This window comes from Peromyscus californicus, unplaced genomic scaffold (genome assembly GCF_007827085.1).
Source record: "Peromyscus californicus insignis strain IS unplaced genomic scaffold, ASM782708v3 Scaffold_22__1_contigs__length_63687245, whole genome shotgun sequence".
Lineage (NCBI taxonomy): Eukaryota > Metazoa > Chordata > Mammalia > Rodentia > Cricetidae > Peromyscus > Peromyscus californicus.
The window spans coordinates 4,694,683-4,716,723 of record NW_026294525.1 but is presented as its reverse complement, the minus strand read 5'-3'; the positions used below and the strand labels follow the sequence as shown (position 1 = coordinate 4,716,723).

Here is a 22,041-nt window from a genome sequence, read left to right as displayed (position 1 = left end):
AGAAGGGGCCAGTGGATAAGGATCCAGGCCCTCCCGAGCTATCCTGTGTTTCTATCTGTTTCTCTCCCCTCTATCCTTCTATCTAAATATTTCTCACTTCTCCCTCCTCAAGAGTACCCTGGGATAAAAGTGAGAGCGGGTCTCCCATGGTGTAGAAAAAACGGATGCAGAGGCAAGGGGTACTTACGTACAGGAACATTCTAGTAGCCAATAGTATCAGCTCATTTATTCTCTCCCTCAGCCCTCCCCGCCCCAAAAAAAATCTATAAAAATTACTACCTCCACTGTACAGAGGAGAAAGCTGAAGGAAACTGAAATTAAAACCCAGGTGTTTGCTTCCTGACCACACTGGAGTCTCAGGGATAGAGACAGTTAATCAAACTGAACCGTGCTGCAAGTTCATAGCAAACAGGAGGAACAGAGCCCTTGACTTCTCCCAGCACTTTCTGAGTGCTCACTGAATGCCCACTTGGAGAACACGGCCTCCTTTTTCTTTCTTGTCAATCAGAAGTTTGAGGCCACTACAACCATGAGGACAACATGGGTTTCCTACAGCCATTTCCCTTCCATGAGCAAAATATTTAAATTAAAATGAACCAGACGATGAGGCTGGGTTGTTTTCCCAGATGCTTCTCACGTCATTACTCATCTGGACCACAAAAGCAGATAACCAAGACAAGGGCATTTTGAAGTGGGAGAGAAGGAAGAGCAGTGGGTGGTGTGCAGGAGAGGAAGTCAAAGGATCATCCCTAATTCTTCGCACACCAGTGGTGCCGCAGAGGAGAGAATCGTGCTCTAGCTGTCCTGTCCCTAAGCCCTAATGACCAGCACAAGGGGGGCTTTTCTTCCACAGCCCCCAAACCAGAAGAACTGATTTCAGGCCTTTCCCTACACAGATTTCCACCGTGTTTTTGTTTCCCTTTCAAGGAAGAACCCCAACCTGAAGGTTTCGCTTTTGCGCTGGTGGGACCAGCGCAGAAACTGCCTGTTGCTGGCTTTTCTCTGCACAGCCCCGCTGCAAACCTCTCTGTCCCAGCTGCTCACTGACATCGAAAGTCCAGGTTTCCCAATAACAAGCACCGCAGCTGTACGAGCTGCCGCAAGGGTGACTCATCCGGCCCGGCCCTGCTCTGCAGTCTTGGCCAAAAGGCCATGTCAAGTTCACCTCATCCTGGGGACTCACAATTTGAAGAGCTCAAACAACTCATCACAAGATGTTTAAAAAAAAACGGCTTTGAGTGGCGGGCGACATACCGTAGCCCGATTTGAATTAAGAATGTCATCAACCCCCAGCACTGCCATCGACTGGTTTTATGCTGTTTACACAAAGAAACTAAAACCCACAAAACTGACTCTCCCCTCCCCATGTAAACGTCTGCAATTTATCTTCATTCTGAAGAGATCAAATATCCATCTGGAAGTACAAAGAGACAAATTGGTTTTGTCACACACAAAATCAATACCTGCAGCATCATCATAATGCTTAACATGCCCTAAGAAAGCTGGCGATCTCAAAGTGGGCCTCTGACATGAGCAAAAGGGGCGCAAATGTGGGACACTGCCACAGACTTTGCCAGAAGCTATCCATATGGCTCAGATACAGCAGTCATTTGTGAGCTCAAAGGGAATCCAGGCAAAGAACCAATGCTAAACCCACTAAGTGACAGGATGTTGAGAAATATGGTATTCCCAAGGTCTCAGGGTATCATCCCATAGATTGCTCTTCACAACAGAGAAAGAAACACCTTTACCATGGGGGCATACGGCAAACACCATCACAACCTAATAAGCAAGTCTAGCATTACCCAGAGTAGAAACGACATCTTGTGATACAATGGTAACCTGCTGAGCTGGTGACTCACGTTCTCCTGCGTACCTTGACAAAGGTATGCACTGACAGGATGGAGGAGCTGAGCCCGGCACAGGAAGCTGATCAGGATCCTGGAGCTATCATTACCCACAGCCCACAACTACAGAAACTGAAATTCAGAGATGCTGCTGAACAACTTTCTCAAAATCAGGCATCACGCTATCTGCAAAGCCCCTGAACAAAACGCGCCTGGTTCTGAAACCCAGATTCTTTAGCACAACCCGGCAACCGCAGCCATCACTGGGTTCTCCTGTTAAGCGTCAACCGACTCCTTGAAGACTATGCACGGACACTGCAGCTCACCTTGTCATCCCGGTCCCTCACTCCCTCCTTCCCTCCACACATCTTCTCTTTTCTGACATGTTTCCCTGCCAAAACCAGGTTATTATGGAAAAGATGGCATATTCCTTCCCTTGCTGCTAAAACAAAAGGCCCGGCAAAAGCAATTTAAGGTGTGGAGGGTTGATTTGGGGGCAGGGGCGGGTCACAGTTCCAGGGTCACAGTCCATCACGGCAGGGACGGCATGGCCCCTGGTCACATTGCATCCACAGTCAGGAAGCAGGAAACAACAGGTGCTTCTCAGTTCTCTTTTCCATGGTTTATTCTTTCTGGAACCCCAACGTGTGGGATGGTACTACCCACATTCAGAGCGTCTTCTCACTTCAGTTAACTGAAACTAGATGAGCTCTCATAGACATGTCCAGAGATTTGTTTCCAAGGTGACCACAAGCCCCATCAAGTCCACAACACTCTGAAGCCACGACTTTCCTCTCCTTGTCTACATAAGCTTGTGGCCTCTCGGGACACCTTCAGAAGTCCACACTACCTTTTAAGAGTTCCAACGCTGCTTGAAAGACCAAGGCCAAAGCCTCATTGAGACTCGAGGCAATATCTTCACTTTGAATTACAAAATAAAAGTCAAGCTTTAAGCTTCTAATACTCAATGACACATGACAAACACGAATTCCAAAAGGGAAAAATGGCAGCATGGCAAGGAAAGATTGGACCAAAGCAAGACCACAAAGCCCAGACGGAGAAAGCTTTCTGGTCCATGGGTGATATCTGGGGGTCATGGTGGAATCTTCCGGGTTCCCAAAGGGATTACTAGATTGTCATTGTACTCCAGCTCTGCTGCCTGGAGTACACATGGCTTCTCTCTTAGGCTGGTTCCACTCCACATGTGTGGTATTCCTCGGCAGGCAGACATTCCATGGTCTTGGCCTCGCCAATGCTCTGGGGTCTCCATTGTAACTTGGGCTTCCCCTTCATGGCTTCTTGGACTTCCTGCAGGAACTCTGCTCCTACATCACACAGCACGGCCTCAGCAGCTCTCTGGACCTGTGGTGCAAGACTCCCTGACGTCCCTCCATTCTGTGCCTTTCACGTTGCAAAAACCAGTACCACATGGACCATGCTGCCAATTTCTGATGACATCTTAGGATGGAGCCTTGCCCTGTTGGACCACAGCTGCATCGCCTTTATGTGCTGAGCCCGAGGAAATACTTTAGTCTGTTGTTTTGAGCAGGGAACCTCCTCAATGACACTCTCGGTTCAGGAGCTCTCTGCAAATGAACTTGAATTTCCACAAGATGAAGCCTTTGATGGGTAGGGTCTTGGCCTCAGGACATCTTTCCCCTTGCTCCAGTGCAGAGTACCACGTTTCTCTTTAGCATCAGGCATCTCTTTTAACAGTTACAGATTCTTTGTTATCGGCACTCCTTGTCCAAACCCCCTCATATACATCTTTCCTCACCGCATGTCACGTTGCTCTTATATTTCTGCTCTAAAATTTCCTGTCTCGCGCATGTAGATATCTCTTTCCATGGAGCCCTGGAAAGAGCAGTGAGGAGTAGCTATGCTACTGCCTGAAGACCACCCTGCCTTGAGACTGCTCTGCCAAACACCTTACCCCACTACTTTTAAATTCATCTGAATACAAATTTTCATGGGTACAATGCAACCAGATTCTTTGCCAGGACATAATCTGAATGGCCTCTAGCCGAGTTTCCAATGGAGTCTTTGCTTCCCTTTGAGACCTCAGAACTCAGCCCTTTGCTGTCTGCATCTCTCTCGGCCTTCTGGTCTTCCAGACTCCTACCGGAATGGCCCATTTAAGCTCTGCTCAGTATTCAGAAGCTTCTCTAGCCCACAGCCCCAAGCTCTTCCACATTCTTCTGGCAAATCAGTTCCAGAGAACCATATGGGCAGCTTTTCACAGCAATGTCCCTCCTTCCTGGGACCACCTTTCTCTCTTAGTGACTTTTCTCCTGGCAGTGACAAAATATCAGACCAAAGTGACCTAAGAAGTGAAGGGTTTGTCTTGGCTTGCAGTTCCAAGGATACTGTCCATCATGGAGGGAAGGCATGGTAGTGGATCCCTCTGCATCCAGAGTCAGGAAGCAGAGAGCAAGGAATGCTGGTGCTCAGCTTGCTGTCTCCTTCCTGTTCAGTTTTGAACCCCAGCCCATGGAATGAGACCACCCATATTTACGGTGTGTTTTCCTACCACTTAATATAATTTAGATACTTCCTCAGTATGACCAGAGATTTCTAGGATGATTCTAAATCTCAAGTTGATGATCAAGATGAACAAACAGATGTCTAGAAGTGTTTGGCTATATTCTAGTCAAGAAAATGAGATCAATTATATAGCTGGCTTTCTACACCATTAGTAGCAACAGGCCTGTAGAACAAATTTGAAAGAGTATGATCACTGTATTACTGTTGTAGTCATTAAGATGAACACAATCAAGCAATCAGTCACATGAAATGCTTGTTCATGCTCCATTATAACATCAGATGGAAGTCATTGTAATCAGCTTTTAACATCCAGACCTCTAACCATTGTATAGCCAAAGATCTGTTCAGTGACTCTAATTATCATGTCCACCTTAGTCAGACACAAAAGCTTTTGTAGCTGGGTAGTTTCACAGACAAACAAAATTGGTTGTTCACAGTTCTGGAAGCCTAGAAACCCAAGCTCAAAGCGCCACCATGGGGAGTCCCTGTTGCTCATACATCTCTGTTTGTGCGTCCTCTCTTGGTAGAAAATGGAGGCAGCCCCTCTGGGGTCCCTTTCAGTGTATTAATCCCATTCATGAGAGTGGGGTCTTCACGACCGTCACCTCCCAAAGACCGCACATTTTCGTGTCTATTGCTTTGGGGATTATGTTTCAACATTGGAGTTTGAGAGAGCACACATATACTCATATGATAGTAATACCCCAGATCTAACCACTGATTTGCTCCCAAAACCTGATCTTGGCGTTGTATAAGCTAAAACTTGAATGCCTCCATAGGCATCCTTTCTTTCACCCAATCACCAAGCCCGCGGGAATTCCTGTTTACGGTGCCTTTGAAATACATCTACAATTCCATTTCTAAGTAGCCCACTGCCGCTTCTGGAACCCAAGTCACCGTCCATCCTCACCGGTTGCCAGCTTCCTGCTTGTCCCCTTCCCGTTTTTATCTTCCTTCTCTGACTCAGTAGACAGAACAATCTATGTGTATACATGTGTCTGTGTAATATATACACATACATATATATGTGGAAAATATATATACATATATGTAAATACATATACATACATACATGTTTGTTGCTGTGTTCCCTTCCTAAATAACATGTTGCCAAATAATCAGCACCAAAAAAATAATCCTGTGCACAAATTAAAATGTGACAAACCACAGACACACACACACACACACACACACACACACACACACACACACACACTCACGTGCATGCGTGCACATCATGGATTAGGAAAAGTATCCTGCAGATGACATTTTTCTTAAAAGCGAGTGCCTGCCAATATAGAATACTATGAAGAGTAAATGCGGACTTAAATGCTGAGTTATTCACAAAGTTGCCTCAATTCCTGAAGTACATACATGGATACAAACCAAAAACAATAATGGTTGCACTTGTACACAAATTTTCCCATTTAGAACTCAAATCTTAGTCACAAAAGTGTTTTCTCCATGTAGGGAACCTGAGCTGACTGGCAGTGACGTTAATACACTATTGACCTGAAGGACTCCCTCAGAGAAGTTGAAATGTGATTCAGAAAGATCTAGAAACATTGCACAGGACAGAAGCGAAGGACAGAGGTAAAGGACAGAGGGACGCCCACCTTGAAAAGTTTCTATTTGTGGTTCTCTACAACTCAGTAACCATGGACATGATCTTAGCAGCACCAAACTACAGCAGAACAGAATAATTAGAAGGATGCTGGGTTTTAGCCACATCCTTCATGGGGCCTTAACTTCAATCGACTGCCACAGAGAGCAGACAGCACCAGGCTGCCTGCGTACAGCCTACATGCCATCGTAAGGCAGCTGTCCCTATAAACCAAGCAAACACAGGCAGCCAGAGCGGCCTGAACATAGCTGCCACCCATGAGGGAGCAACAGGCCACACACGGGCAGTTTAACAAACTGTTTTGTTTCCGCCTTAGTTTTTGCTAAGAAAAAGAACTTGCGGGTTTCATCTTAAGACACTGATAGAAGTTTTTATCAATTATATAAGTGTATCTGAGGATAATTTGTTCCTGCAAAATTGAAAAGAAACTCGACTTGTTACTCACATCTGTTCTCCTTACTTCCAGATCTGGGAGACAGAAAGCCTCAAAACACTAAATACCACAGAGCTCCCAAAAATAGGATTTAAAGACCTCGATGCCAAGCACTAGCAATTTACTGTCAAATTTTCTTTGAAACAAGGAAAATTAGAGGCAAGCCAAGTCAGTAAGTTGGGTCTAGAATTGCCCAAATTTGGGCAGCTCTTCCCTGCCCTTATGCTTCAGGCACAACAGTCCAGCCCCTCCCAGATGCCCCTCTTGCAAGGGTGCATTCTCAGGTTCAAGCCTTGGAAACCGGTACTGACCCCATAAAAGAGTGGTTCTCAACCTGTGGGTCGTGACCCCTTTGGAGTTGCATATCAGACATTTATATTATGATTCATAAAAGTAGCAAAATTACAGTTATGAAGTAGCAATGAAAATAATTTTATAGTCGGGGGTCACCACAATAGGAGGAACTGTATTAAAGGGTCGCAGCGTTAGGAAGGTTGAGAACCACTACTGTAAGGATCCCTGTGAAAATACAGTTAGCGCACATAAAACTTCAAACACACTATGCCGCAGAGCATGGCAATTGCTCAGTCAAGGTCCTGTACACTCCTCTCCTTCAATCAGGCACATTGGGTAAAATCAACACATCAATTTTTTAAACAAAAATCACCTCATTCACATCAGTTTTCAAACGAGTTAGGAAAATGGCTAAACCACTAACCCTGGAGCAGAAAAAAGGTAGGCTGCTTTTGCTCCCAGCTAGAAGTGTGGTGGCAGACCCAACTTGGGAGAAAATAAAAGCGATGAACTTGGTGCCTGTGACTCCCTTGGAGTCACCCCATCATGTCTGCTGCTTGGAAGTTCCCTCCAGGTCTCCGTAACGGCACATTCTTTTCTACTTCCTCTCTTCCCTGACAGTTTACTCTCTTGTCCACTCAAAGGACAGGACAGTCCCACATCTGCACTTGCCGGCTCACCTCAGTGCTGATCCACACACACCACACACTACTCCAGCCCACCTGCTTCGTTCTGCTCATCTCTGAGCTAATGGGGCCACTTCGAGTGGTCTGAAAAGGAGCAAGCAACCGCAGTGAATCTGATGCCAGCCTTCTCGCTGCCGCCACTGCCAGTGCTTCTCACGAGTAAATAACAATAACCGCTCTGCTGCAAACAGCGGAAAAACAGAGCAAGCAAATAAAAGGAAGCCGTCGAAAGCACAAGTCCTCACCTTAAAAGGCAAACAGATCTTTATATACAGTCCTTCCTTGTTGGGTCAACTCAAGCCCTGGCAGAGGGGATGGGACTTTCACTGCTGCAGAATACAGAGTGTGTTCGCAGGCCTCTCTCCCTTTCCCCTCAACCCTGCCCCTTTCCAAGCTTCTGTCTGACAAGTTTCGGTGCCATCAGTTGAGGGCCCCGCTTTGTGTTACCTCCTGACCTCTTCTTGGAGCAAAGAGAATGATGAAGAACCCCGAAAGCTGCTATGGCTTCTATCACTAACCCAGAGTGGGGCACTCACATTGGCTACCAACCGGTATCCTGAGACAGCACCTTAGAGACTCTGCCTTGAGACAGGGCCTGGTGTGTGCTTAACACACACACACACACACACACACACACACACACAAACACGCACACACGCACACGCACACACACACACGTTTCTATGATGATGTGAACAAGCAGCCTCCTCACCATATAATTTTTTCATGCCATAATTAGCCATTAACTGCCAGTGTTTCAGACTGGAGCAGGAACGCCTTGCTGGCCAACAGCTCAGAGGGCACGGGCTGCCCCCTGGGCCTCAGCAATAGCTGAGCTCTGGGGTTTGGCATGGGTATACAGACGTCTCCAGGGATGTGGCTTTGCTCATATCCTCAGACTCCTTTCTTTCTTCCCAGAGCGAACGGCAACACACCACCAGCAGGTCTCCCACTGCTCAACTACCTTGGGTCAGGGTTGACCAACCGCCCTCCAACAGACTCCAACTGCTCACTCCAGGTCCCAGCTTATCCCCTCCACGCTGCTGACATCACAGCTAATCCCGGAATCTTCAACTCACCCCACCCCACACATCCCTCCCTAGCCAGAGGCCCCAAAGCAACACCTTGTCATCCGTCACCCTTCACTCCCTCAGGGAGCCCACAGAGGAGGACACACAGGGTTCTCAGAGCTACAGATTCGGGGAGAGAGTGCCAATATGGCCTGCAGCCTTTCCAAGAGGCTAACCACTCCGTAGGGGAAGGGCGGCCCTCCAGTGTGCAGTTCTAAAGAGAGGCTGCCTGTGATGCTGTAGTGAATGGCTTCTCTGTGAGGTGAGGCTTGGGGGTTGGGCTAACAGATGAGAAAGTGTCTTTCGAGGCGCTGCACCCATTCCTCACTGCTGGCCACTGATCTCCCCGTAGAAGACTGACATTCATAGGTTTCTCCATCAGGCTTTTCCCTCGCAGGACGTGAGTTCTACACTGGCCTTGAGCCTGCTGCATCACCCCACAGCAGGCCCTGCAGGGCCTTCTCACACGCTTTTAGATGCTCAGACAGGGTCATCTCAGTGTCACCAGCAGTTGGTAGTTTATGCTGAGTGTAGACTCCACATCTGTAACTCTAGCACTTGGGAAGCTGAGGCAGGATCAGGAGTTCAAGGCCAGCCTCCAACACCTAGGGAGCTCAGTACCAACATAGACCACACAAGACTCATAGAACAAAACAAAGGAAAGGTACTGGCAGTCTTGCTCCGCTGTCTGCTCCCCTTCTGCCTGATGAGAAAAGACTGAGTCCTTAGGAATATCTAATGTGGAAAGAGGGATTCGACAGATGAGGTCCACAGAGTGTGGAACGTGATTTCAGGAATCTGCAAAGCATGAGTAGCAGGCACAGCATGACTCCCTGTTCGCAGCCAACTCAGGAGGCTGAGGCTGGAGGATCCAGAGTTCAGGATCTCCCTGGGCTGCATAAAAAGACCCAGTTCCCATCCTCGCCACCACCCCCCCCAAAAAAAAAGTAAAAAGGGGAACAAGGAAGGGAGAGGAAGAGAGAAAAGAAATCAAACCGGCAGGCTCCTTCAGACCTGTGTGCCCTTTCTTTCTAGCACACTTCAGGAGGATGTTTCTGCTCACTGTTTCCCAGGCCTGCAGACGCCACTGGTGCATCACACACCAGCTAGCAGTCAGCCTCGGGTGGGGTGTCTTCGGCTTCCTCGTGGCCTCACCTGTTCCTAGGTGCAGTCACTGCCCAGTGAGTCCCTTCGTGTCAGTTCACACTCACACTGCCTCCTCTCAGAGAGGCCAAAGAAAGAACCCCACCATCTAAGTAAAGGCATTGAACCCAACTTCGTCCTGCCTGCAACATTCACACACAAGATGACATAAGCGATGGGGAGAAACTCTACAAATCCGTGTTTCAAATCAGACTCACGGGCCATGATATAAGTTGGTGAGACAAGTGTGTCTTCAGCTCTGAGCATTCAGCGGACTTCTGTTTTGCTTTGTGATTCATGCCTACCCTTCCCCCCACCCTGGTGTGTGTGTGTCTGTGTCTGTGCCTGTGTCTGTGTCTGTGTGTCTCTGTGTGTCTGTGTCTGTGTGTGTGCGTGCCTGTGTGTCTGTGTCTGTGTGTCTGTGTGTCTGTGTTTGTATGTGTGTGTGCATGCCTGTGTGTTTGCCTGTGTGTGTGTCTATCTGTCTGTCTGTCTGTCTGTGTGTCTGTCTGTCTGTCTTCTGAGATGTATGAGGGAGTCAGAGGTCAGCATCAGATGTCCTTCTCACGCTCTCCATCTTATTTTTTGAGACTGGGTCTCTAACTGAACAGGGTGTTCAGTTAGCCAAACTGGCTACACAACATGTTCTGGGGATCTTCCTGTCTCCACCCTAACCCCGTCCCCAGCGCTAGGACTGCGGAGCACGCACCGGACACACCCCGCTTTTACACGGGTGCTGGGCATCCCAGCTCGGGTCCTCAGCCTGAGTGCCTGGGCACTTCGCCAGCTGAGCCATTTGGCCGGCCTCTGCTACTCTCCACCGTTCTTTTCACAACTCCAGGGGTCTCCAGCACCCTCCAGAGCCTTCGACAGTGACAGGAGGAAATCATATGGTCAGCAAGCAACCAAGTGGGCAGTGGCGGCCTGGAGCAGGGTCAGTAGCAGAGCTAGGGATGGGTCCTCCCGACCAGCCATGGTATCACTGCCCACCCTGTTCCCACTTCTAGGAGCCACCCTTGCTCATGACCCACCCGCTCATCCCCACTCTCACACCCTTTCTCAGTAGAGCACTCCCGGATGCAGGTTCCAGTCTGTGGGAGGTGGCCTAGAGAATGAGCTGCTTCGCCTCTGTGGCTAAAGTGTTTGGTCCCTCCTGAGGGAATTTTCAAATCTAATGGAAGACTCCTCGGGAAATAAATGCTGTGAGAGCACGCACCCTTGCAAATGCATAGTTTCAATCTCTGTGAGACAAAGGGATGAAAACAGATCTACCGAGAAACTAAGCGTCAAGGCCCCACACTTTGACCTGCTCAAGGGCCTACTAATGAGTAGAGATCCGTACAGTGAAATCTGCAAAGAGCGGCAGTTTAGCACTCTTTTTCCTAAGAAGAGCACACGTTTGGTGGGAGTTCAAAGTCCAGGACTTCTGAATCACATCTCTAAAAGGGATCAGGCTCACTTCAAGGCAGATGGACTGCTTCATGATGTCCACCTCAGTCCAGGTCTTTTTTGCGTGACTGTGGAAGCTGTTTATCCCAGAATATGAAGCAAACTCAGATTGAATTTATAAGGGGGTATAAAAGAAGTCAAAAGAAGTTTCATCTTTAAGAAGGACAAAATAATCACATTAAAATACGTTATGGTAAGTGCTAATGAGGTGCCTCCCTTTCAGACGTGCCTTGAGCTGACCATAGGGCTTCTCTCACAGACAGAATTCCAGGACAGGCCCCATGAAGTTCTTATAGCTACAGGTATGTGCTACAGCCACGACGACTCCTGGTATTTGTCATGATTTAGCACTGCACTGTGGTGACATAAGGGTCAGCGAGGTCATGACCCCTGTAATGTGAAGCAGGAAGTGGTCACCACTTGGAGTAAAAGTTAGTAGCACAATGACACCTCTACCCCCCATGGCAGCTGGAGGCATTCTAGGGAAAACAGGAAATGACTAGTGAATGCGTCTGAGCAGCCGAGAGATATTTCAGAGAGCAGGAGTCTAAGACGCTTCGTTCTTCCTAAGACACTCCAAGTTCCTCCCACACTGTTCAGATGCAGCCCTTCGCCTACTGGAGTCTGGGGCTTCCCAAACTCTGCACCCGGAGCAGTGTGACTTCCCTGCAGTCCCCCACCCACTGGTGCCTGACACAGGGACAGGACCCACCATGCAGAGAAAGATGACATACTCAACAGTGGGCCTTGTTTTGTTTGGAGGTGCTGGTATTGAATGAACCCAGGGACCCGTACACGTGAGGCCAACCCTCTGCCACTGAGCTGCACCTCAGTCTGTATGTGTTGCTCTGAAGCAGCACTGTCTTCATAATAGTGAGAAATCTGACTTCCATGTTCATCCACTAAGGATAAAGAAAAGAAAATGTATGCTGAAGAAATAGTGGCCTGCCCAGGCAAGGCTGTGCCAAAGCTAAGAAAAAAAAAGAGTTACCATCCAAATGGATCTTTCTGCTTACTTAGGCTAATTTCTACACAGCCTGGATATACGCAAAGTATAGCAGTCAAGAATGTCCAGAGAGGGATAGACAGATGGATCAGTGGTTAAGAACAATTGCTGTTCTTCAAGAGGACCTGGGTTCAGTTCCTAGCACCCACATTGGGTAGCTCACAAACATCTGTATGGTTCAGGGATCTGACATCCTTTTCTGGCTTCAGTGGACACTTGCATACATGTAGTTCACATACATACTCTCAGTCCACACATGCTGTGGATATCGTTCTGTATAAATAAAACACTGACTGGCCAGTGGCCAGGCAGGAAGTATAGGCGGGACAAGGAGAGAGGGGAATTCTGAGAAGTGGAAGGCTGAGTAGAGGAGACACTGCCAGCTGCTGCCATGACAAGCAACATGTGAAGATGCCGGTAAGCCACAAGCCACGTGGCAAGGTATAGATTTATAGAAATGGGTTAATTTAAGATATAAGAACAGTTAACAAGAAGCCTGCCACGGCCATACAGTTTGTAAATAAGCGTCTGTGTGTTTATTTTATAAGTGGGCTGTCAGACTGCCGGGGGCTTGGCGGGAGCTGGAGAGAAATTCTCCAGCTACACACACACACACACACACACACACACACACACACACACACACAGCCGAGAAGAAAATACTACTTGGGATTCTCAAAGAAAGACGGACATAATCTGCTACCCACGTGTTCTCATCTGTAAAGCATCCCAGCATTGGCCATTAATTTGTGGCTATACATGTAATGGTCTCCTTCCCACTCCTGCAGTAAAGCTGTGCACAGGAGGATGGGGACCCTGACACCCTAAGGGTAACACAGAACCTAGCAAATAGCAGACCCTCAAAAAATAATCTCAGTCAGTGAGCCATGGTCTGGAGCTTTCTTTAGGCAACATTCCCATTGCAGTGTCTTCCCAATACTGACCTCCAGTGGAGCCCTGTCATTGAAACAGCAGCCCCTCCGGTCCTGCCTGTTGGCTAACACAGCCACCGCACTGTCCACTGACTGTCACAGCAGGCATATCACAAAACCCTTCCAGACTGTCGGATGTGTGCAAAGGCAAACACACAAAGGGGGCGTTCTTGGGAGCATTTCTGGTGAAAGGAAATATAAAGAGACAGGAGTGCCCTAATGGGCCGGGAGACACCCACTCTCTCTCACTAATGGTTCCAGCCAACCTCCTTCTGTGTACTTCCGTGGGAAGCCACTCATGTGGGCCCTGGGAACACACCACAGGGGAAGAGGGCAAGAGAAGCCATATCTCTCTGAAATGATCGTTGTTCAGACAGAGCCTTGGAAGTAAGGCAGGAGTGTGGTCGTGTATGCCGAGTGTAATTTCTCCTTCATCTATGAACACATTGCAAGTTGAGTCTCCACATAATTCCTACAGAGAAAATCAGGGAGTTGAAGGCAAAACTCTTTGTGTACTCTCAAGCTTAACCTCAAACCTCTCCGGATACAAAACCAGCCAGCTGGGTTCTGTCTGTCCGGGCCGCTCTTTCCTCATCCCTATCAGCTCTGTGTCCTTGACTTCGCTTATCTGTTTCCTCCCGTCCACCCTCCCCGCTCTGCTTAGATCCCAGGAGTCACTCTGCAGCAGTCTCTCCGGCTGGCTTCCCTTCCTGCCCTGCGCGTTCCCTATCCCTGCATTGCCTCTGTGCTCCCAGAACCCACTTTCTAAAGCCACAGCCGGGATAGATGGTTAGTGACAGAGACTCTGTGTGGCCTGTGTGCGGCACTAAGCCAGCTGTGCCTGCCGAGTTCTGCCCCGCTGCCCAGAGTGACTTCTACCATGCTCCTGCCCTGGGTGTTCCTGGAATGATGAGTCTCTTGTAGTTCCCAGAACATTTCACAGTCCCTGTTTCCCTCAGCCTGGAAGGTACTTCCCTTCCTACCCCTGTCAGAGTAGAACTCTAGTCAACTAATCCTCGCCTGCTCGGACAGCTGTTCCACTCCCCATCCCGTGAGCGGTCTCCTCGGGGCAGGTCTCCTGGAACAGCAACCATCTATTACAGACTGTGGAGGCCCAGGGCTTCCTACACTTTTTCCATCACTCATGGTACCTCAGGACGGTGGCCATCCGTACCTGACCACTTGAAACTTTTGGACTTCTTCCCATGTTAGGAATGAGACACGAAGACTAGTTCAGAAGGTGGGCAAAGAGGCACCTATCTAAGACTAAGGGTGAAAGAAAGGGGTTCTAAGTGGTCTTCCCAGAGCTCTCTTGGTTATATTCCCTTTATCTGCGTGAGACTGAACTCAGTTTCTCCCCCTGGATCCTTATTCCACAGGGGCCACTTCCAGCTCCTGCGTCCATCCTCAGGCTGTGGAAAGAACTGGGCACACGGGCAGGTGTTCACAGGGTTTGCTGGACAATGGCCAAGGGGGCAGGTAAGGGAATCAGGAGCACAGGCACAGTCCGTGAAGTCACACACGTGTGACCTCGAATGAATGATTAACGCTGTTAATGACCGAGGTGACATCAACAAAACACTCTGCCCAGAGCCTGCATGGGTGAATTCTCAAAAAGCTCAGAGCCTCACCACAGGCATGCGAGGATGAGTGTTCACTGGCCCAATAAAACTCAGAGTCTCAATAACATATGCCATCAGGTTTGCTGACTCCCTACACAGGCTCTGGCTTCCTGGGGCATGTACCCCTACTCTGTCCCACTAAGATAACCAGGCGGGACTACCACAGCAGGGCATGGATGGGTACAGCAAGTCACATGATCATAAGCATGAAAGGGCTAGGGAAATGTGACCTTGCCGCAGACCCGAGATACTAAAGGAAAAATCTCATCACTGACATCTACAGTGAGAACTGGGTAACACTGCTTAGAGCAGGCAGGTGAGTGGGGTATGTCAAGCAACAGAGAGGCTGCACCGAGGTGGGCAGGTAGCGATCAGGCCAGTACCGGAAGCACTTGTGGTGTTGGGAGAACAAGCAAAGCTTGGGTCCACACACAGCGAGCTGGCTGCCCAGGCTGTGAGTCCACGCTTACAGTCACGTGAGGAGCGGAAACCCAGAGGGTATCAGAGTAAAATCTCTATCTTAGCAAGATCGTTTCGGGCACCCATTCAGGGCTCTTCATATTCCACTAGGAATGTGTTTATGTTGTTAACTTGTCAAAATTACACGTGCTTTATTTTTTTTATTACTTTTGAAAATTAAATGTTTTTCTTTTCTTTTTCTTTTTCTTCCCCCTGAGAAGGAGAAAGACGTTACTTTACTCTTGGAAACCAATCTACCAGAGAACCTAAGGATGCTCCCAGCACACCCCACCCTCTCCAGGGCAGCTGGCCCTTCTTGTTGGAAGTGGGAGGCTGTTTACATCACGCCCAATGCCTTGAGTAAACTGGCAATTTATCTGGACTGTTTTTCATCTGGTTACTTTGTAGACTCATTCATAGCAGTGAAGGGCAGCATGCATTTTTTTTTTTTTTTTTAGGTTTTTCGAGACAGGGTTTCTCTGTGCAGCTTTGCGCCTTTCCTGGATCTCGCTCATCTAGACCAGGCTGGCCTCGAACTCACAGAGATCCGCCTGCCTCTGCCTCCCAAGTGCTGGGATTAAAGGTGTGCGCCACCACCGCCCGGCACTTTTTTTTTTTTTTTTTTTTTTTAACAGCAGGAAGTTCGATCCATCTGATCCATCTGATCGCACAGGTCTGCTAAAACCAAAAGCCCAGACCTGACAGGCAGGCAAGAGGAAAACCCACCAGCTTGATGGCATATCACCCCAGAGTCTCTATCTCCGGCTGAGCTGAGGGAGCACCTCAGAGGACTGTGTGCCCCACGTCACCCACGGAATTACGAGATGACAGCACCCCACTTCTCAAAGACTCCTTTTTTCTGTGACCAGCCCTCTGAACTCAGTATTGTGTTTGCTAGCGTGAGGAATGCCTCGGAGATACACGCATCCAGCTCTCGTACACTACACGCAGGGTGCCCACCATGCTGCTGCCCGGATGTGCCCACATTTCCTTCCTGTGCTTCACCAAAAAGTGGGTTTGCTTGTGTGAGAGAGATCAGAAAGGTCCTAGAGAGCCAGAAGATCTTTCTAGTGTAAGTTCCCATCAGTAAACTCTTGTGTCACTTTTGGCCAGAGGCCCAAATTCCCTGCCTACTACCTCACCTCAGCTTTCCCTTAATAAGCTGCACTGCCTCTAGAATTTTATACATATAGTCTAGATCCATAAAAATGTGCGTGTGTGCATATATGCATGCTCATATGTGGTCCTTAATTAATGTCAGAGTTCTTTCTACTGTTATTCCTACCCCTGGGCTCTGCCTGTCTCCTTCTCCTAAAACACTGTTCCTTCCCCATGAATGAAATGCCAACTTACCCTTTCAACTACAAGATAAAGACATGACTCATAATGACATAACCAACAGGGACCCACGGCAAACTGTATGTAAAAGGGAAATGCGCACTGTTTTAATAAGCCACCCCAAGAGGAGGAGCGGGGCTTCTTACCACATGCTATCCCAGCTTGTCCTGACAGATGACTCCGGATGACTACAGACAGACCCACCCTGTTTCACAGCCACAGGAAAGGGAGCGGAAGAAAGCTCTGCTGAGCCCCACCGTGACCTTACCCTTGAGTCCAGCTAGCAGATACTGCAATTGGCCGGGCCCAGGTCACACACCTTCTAAGTGGCAGGAAAGCCAGGTCTGTCACCAGAAGGCACGTGAGAAAACTAGCTGGGCAGAGTAAGCAGTAATTGCTACTGCCCACAGACTTCCCTCTTGTTCCAGTTCGCTTCCTCGATAGCCACCCGCACCGTGGGTGCAGACATTCCATATTGCATTTCCTTGAGAGCAGCACTAAGGAAATTCTCCAGAAATACTTCACACGGTCCTCTAAAGGAAAGGCTACCCCCGTGTTTGGATTAAGTAGGCTGGATTTTTCTCATGGTGGAGGTCACAGTATTCAGGCTGTTTGGTCCATGGCTTAAAATCAGCATTCTTCTTCAGTCTATGAAGTAACTTATCAAGTCCCATTTGAAAATTACGTCATCATTGGTAATCAGTGCAAGGGAGCCATTCAGTTACTATTTTTCCTACTGGGCGGGGGAGGGAGGGAGACAACCCCTTACCTCCACTTCTCCTGAGTCCTGGAATATGAACATCTCATGTGAGACACCTCAGATCCTTAGAATTTAAAAAGTTATGGCATACTGAGGGATAACCATTAGCAACAAATATCCCCGGAAGACTCTCATGTTAAATTATCCACCATAAAACAGACCTACCGGAATTGTGTTTCTAGAGAGGAAAGGAATGTAGTTTTCCGACAGGGAAGACTTTGCTATCTATCCTCTGACCCTGGCTAGAAGACCTCCTCCACCTCCTCTCCCAGCCCAGGGAAAGAGGATGTCATGGACTCTCCTCCCAGTAACAGACACTTGACAGTTCCATACTAGAAAACGGTGTGAGGGGTAAGCCTGAGCTTTTCATTCTGCCATTGTGAATACACCCTGAGAACACCACGTGAAAAAAAAATTAAAATAGCCCGCAAAACACCTCTGCCCACATGAGTGACCATGCTCTATTTTATTTCTGAATAACTATCAAAATATCCAGGCATTCAGTACATGACAAACGTGAAGTCTTGCCGTGTTAACTAATATGACATAAATCAGTACTTGTTGATACACAGATAACATGAAAATGAGTGGTCAAGTCCTTGGATACTATTGCAGTTGCAACCAGAGCCCATGCACAATGGTGAAAACCCAGCCCAAATTAACAAATAAAATATTTAAAAACTGCAATAGAAAACAGTAACTTCTCTTTGTTTAGAATAATTTTTATTTTTCCCATTAATCTTTGCGTAGGATTTTTTGTTGGTGGTGCTTGCTTGGTTAGTTGGTTTTTTCAATACTCAATATATGTATCACTATATATATCTCACTATATGTAGCTCTCGCTGTCATGGAACTCACTATGTAGACCAGGCTAGATTGGTACTCAGAGAGATCCTCCTGCCTCAGCCTCCCAAGTGCTCAGATTAAGGGGGTGTACCACTCTACCAGCCAGCACAGACTTGTTTTTAAGTAGAACTACTTTGGAATTCTGCAAGGCTGCACAGGTATATTTTAAACTGAACAACAAACCTCTTACTGTTTCTACCTGATACCACATAATGAACCAGAACCTCGGGTTCTTCACTGAAGCGTTTTGAAGAGTAACACTGTATACCTTTTGCATGTTTGGGAAAACTTTTAAAGTAGCCATCCAATATTTAGTAATCCAGGATTCATTGGGACAAATAGTGACCTGAGGAGAGTTTTAAAATGCCTGTCTGGAGCCAGCAAGGTGGCTCTGTGGCTAAAAGCCCCTTCCACTAAGCCTGGCAATGCTGAGGACCCATGTGCTGGAAGGAGAGAGCGGACTCCAGAAAGTTGAACTCCGACCCAAGCCTATGCCATGGTGTGTAAATGTAAATGTGCATGAATGGACATTCACACATACAAATGAGTAAGTCAACATAATCTTAAATTTAATGCCTCTTTGTAGATATGGAGAAAACCAACGAGTTGTCCAAGAGACAACGTTATTTGAAGCTGGCATGAAGTTGTAGTACTTAACTGAGTTCATCTTTCAAACAGTAACATAAAAGTTACAGAGAAACATTTTAATTAACCATACTCCACCAGCTGGAGAGATGGCTCAGCAGTTAAATACTTACTGCTCTTACAGAGGACCCAGCACCCATACAGCTCACGACTGTCTATAATTCCAGTTCCAGGGGATCCAACGGCCTCTTCTGACACACAAGTAAACAAATCTTTATTTTTTTACAGGCTATACACTAGCTCTCACTTCCCACTGACACTGACTACTACTGTCACCTGTGATTTCAGCGTGTCTGGGCGAACAGTCCTTCAAACACTTGGGTGGAGCCACACTGAACACCTTGCTCTGCAAGCCACGCTCCCTGGCTCTGCGGCTTCATTCACCCACCCTGGCCTGGAACTGGAGGATGCCTGCCTGGGTGTGGGACTCCTGTCTCGGAACACACAGCTAGGAGCATCGGGCTGTACTTTTCACAGCACCAGACAGCTCAGTTTCCACGGATCCTCTTCTCTTTCGTTAGTTCCTCGCTCCTGGACCTGGTGGACTGCTACCCTACTTTGCTGTCTGTTCTCTGCCTCCACTGTTCTCAGGTCTCAGCCGACCTTGTTCAGCTTGTCTGTGACTTCTGCCTCACACTGCTTCTTTACTTTCTGGAATGCCCTCCCTCGCTCCTGCAACAACCCCTCCCCAGCCAGCTCCTACAGACCTGGTGAGCCTCTTGTGGTGAGCCCTTAGCAGTCCTTCCTGTGCCCCCTCCGGACAGGAGAGCTATTTTAATTCTGTGCCCGGCTCTGTGGCTGTCTTGGTAGTATCTACCAGTGTTCTGACGCATAGTAGGCAGTCAGTAAATATCTGAATCACTGCTTAAATGACTCTAAATGGAGACAGTATTTAAAACTCCCTAGGCAGGCTTATTGACTCTCCCAATCAAACATAAAGAAGGAATTCTGCACTTGGGAAGTGTTCATTGCAAAGAATATAATAAAATAAAAATCTCAGCCAGGAACTAAAGCCATTGGATGAAATTTACCGAAGTCCATATCTAAGACAATAATCATTCCAGTCATTATTTTCAGATAAAGAAGTTAAATTTGGGAAGTTGACTGCCTGTGATGATGACTTGAAACCTATTGCAAATCTATGGGCTTTCTAGAAACTCCCTTCCATCAGACTGTCTGGGGAAGCTGCACCAGATGTTCCCGACGCTAGTGTGCCCAAAACAAGCCTCGAGTTTCTGCACGTGTGACAAACAGAAGCAAAAGGCAAAGCTGTCGGCTTGTGATGAAGGCACAAGACAACCACCACCTTGTTATCTGAAATGATAAAGTATTTGCAAGTCTCTTAAAAAAGATGATAAATGCCCAAAACACTCCAAGTTTTATCGTAAACTCTTTGAAGCAGAGGACTATTCCTCGTACACCAGTAAGACGGACTTGGTGAGGCTGGGCTAAGTTGAACTTCAACAGGGGACTTCTTAGCTTAGTTCCACCCTCACAGCCTCCTCGGAGTCCCTAAGGCTCGCCCAGGCCCTGCTGGAAGCCTCTTTCGTTTTCTGGTTCCTATGATCTAACCTCAAGTTCTTGTTGATCTTGCGCCATTGCCGGGGAATGTGGGAATCCACACCCCGACTTAAAAAAAAAAAAAAACGAGGGAAGCTGGGCAGAGCCTACATTCATTGATTCAAACTGGATGTTTTAAACACTGACTCTTATCCACAAATTTGGATTTTGATACCTTCAGTTTTATGCCTGATTGGCAGTTTGGAAATAATGAATTTCAAGTAAATTATTTGAACTCAGTTTCCTCCTTCTGCATTTTCCTACAGGAATGCACGGAAGGCATTCCGGGCCAGCTGTGCCTGAGTCCCCTTGTCTCTGTTCATATGACACAGGACTCACTAAGTCTCCTGTCCTTACCCACAGGCCTATTAGGAGCCAGTTTAAAAATCAGTTTGAAAATAAGTGTTCCCTGTGGCACGGAAGAGTGGACTTTCCCAATTACACTTAGCAGGCAGCAGTGTAGGATTCCAGGAGTCCCTTCAGTGTTGGGTGGGGGTGGGGCGTTCAGAAAGGAGCTGGTCCTTGGCAGGCAATAGGAAAATGCTCTCTGTAAACATGACTGTATGACTATATCCTGAGTAGGTGTCACTCAATTTGAAAAGTACTCCCCTTGTGCACACAGCCTAAATGATGGGAGACTGTTGTGGAATATTATTTTAAGGTATGTTACTTTTGTTTATGTTGCATTTGTTTAACCCTGTGAAGCTGTGGTACTTTGCCTGTCTAAAACACCTGATGGCCTAATAAAGAACTGAACGATCAATAGCAAGGCAGGAGAGAGAGCTAGGTAAGGCATCCTTAAGCATAAGGATGTAGATACTGGTCCTTGGTTTAAAGTATTCTGCGGCAGGCTGGAGAGGTAGCTCAGTAGTTAAGAGCACTGGCTGCTCTTCCAGAAGACTTCGATTCAATTCTCAGAACCAACAGGGCAGCTCACACCTGCCTGCACCTCCAGTTCAAGGGCAATCTGACTCCCTTTTGGGGCCTCCAGGGGCACTAAGGCAAGCAAGTGGTACACAGACATACAGATAAATAAATAAATTTTTAAAATATATAAAATAAGCTGTAGCCCAGAAAATATCAAGTTGGTTTTTTTTTTTAATTTTTTTGTTGTTATTTTTTAGAGGCTATGAATTCACAAATAGTACAACTAAGAGAGCAGGGAAGACCCAGAGTATATTATCGGGTTATCCGAAGCATGGTCTTCCTTTAGGAAGTCTAGTTTATACTGTAGGTTGAGACCTTGAAAGTTACTTCAGGAATAACTGAGTGTGCATCATTTATGTTAAGGCTGATAAGGGTGTGTGTGACAGCTGATGTGGATGGTCTCCTCGGTTGGACTGAGAAGCACAGAGAGACCTGCAAAGCCGACCTCTGCTGAAGCCTGTGAGGCCACGTCCACGGAGGATGGCACAGGCAACCCCCACCAGTGGCTGGGGGCCCCACAGGATACGAGGAAAATGGAGCGTGCACTAACTGGTAGGACCTTGACTTTTGGCCTCCCCACAACCCCCATGGACCAAAGTCACCAAAATCTAGCAAATAAACACTTCCTTCCTGTCCTGGGCTGTTTCTGTCCGTTCTTCATCACAGTGAGGGAAGGGTCGCTTGGCCCCCATCAAACGCACCATCTGCTCTAACCTTCTCACTTGGGGTAGATTTACTAAAACCTGCTCAGCCCATCAGCTGATGGAAAACTTTCTTACACTCACACCAGAAAGAAGAAATCACTAAACGGCCCACAGTTGTACCGGACCATGTGATTGTCTGACACACAGATTTT

At 47.6% G+C, this 22,041-nt stretch overlaps 1 protein-coding gene across 12 annotated transcripts in view; it reads right to left on the bottom strand.

The window, feature by feature from the left end:
- Pde10a (phosphodiesterase 10A) overlaps window positions 1-22,041 on the bottom strand; it is a 437,658-nt gene that overhangs the window by 135,402 nt on the left and 280,215 nt on the right. The window lies entirely within an intron of this gene.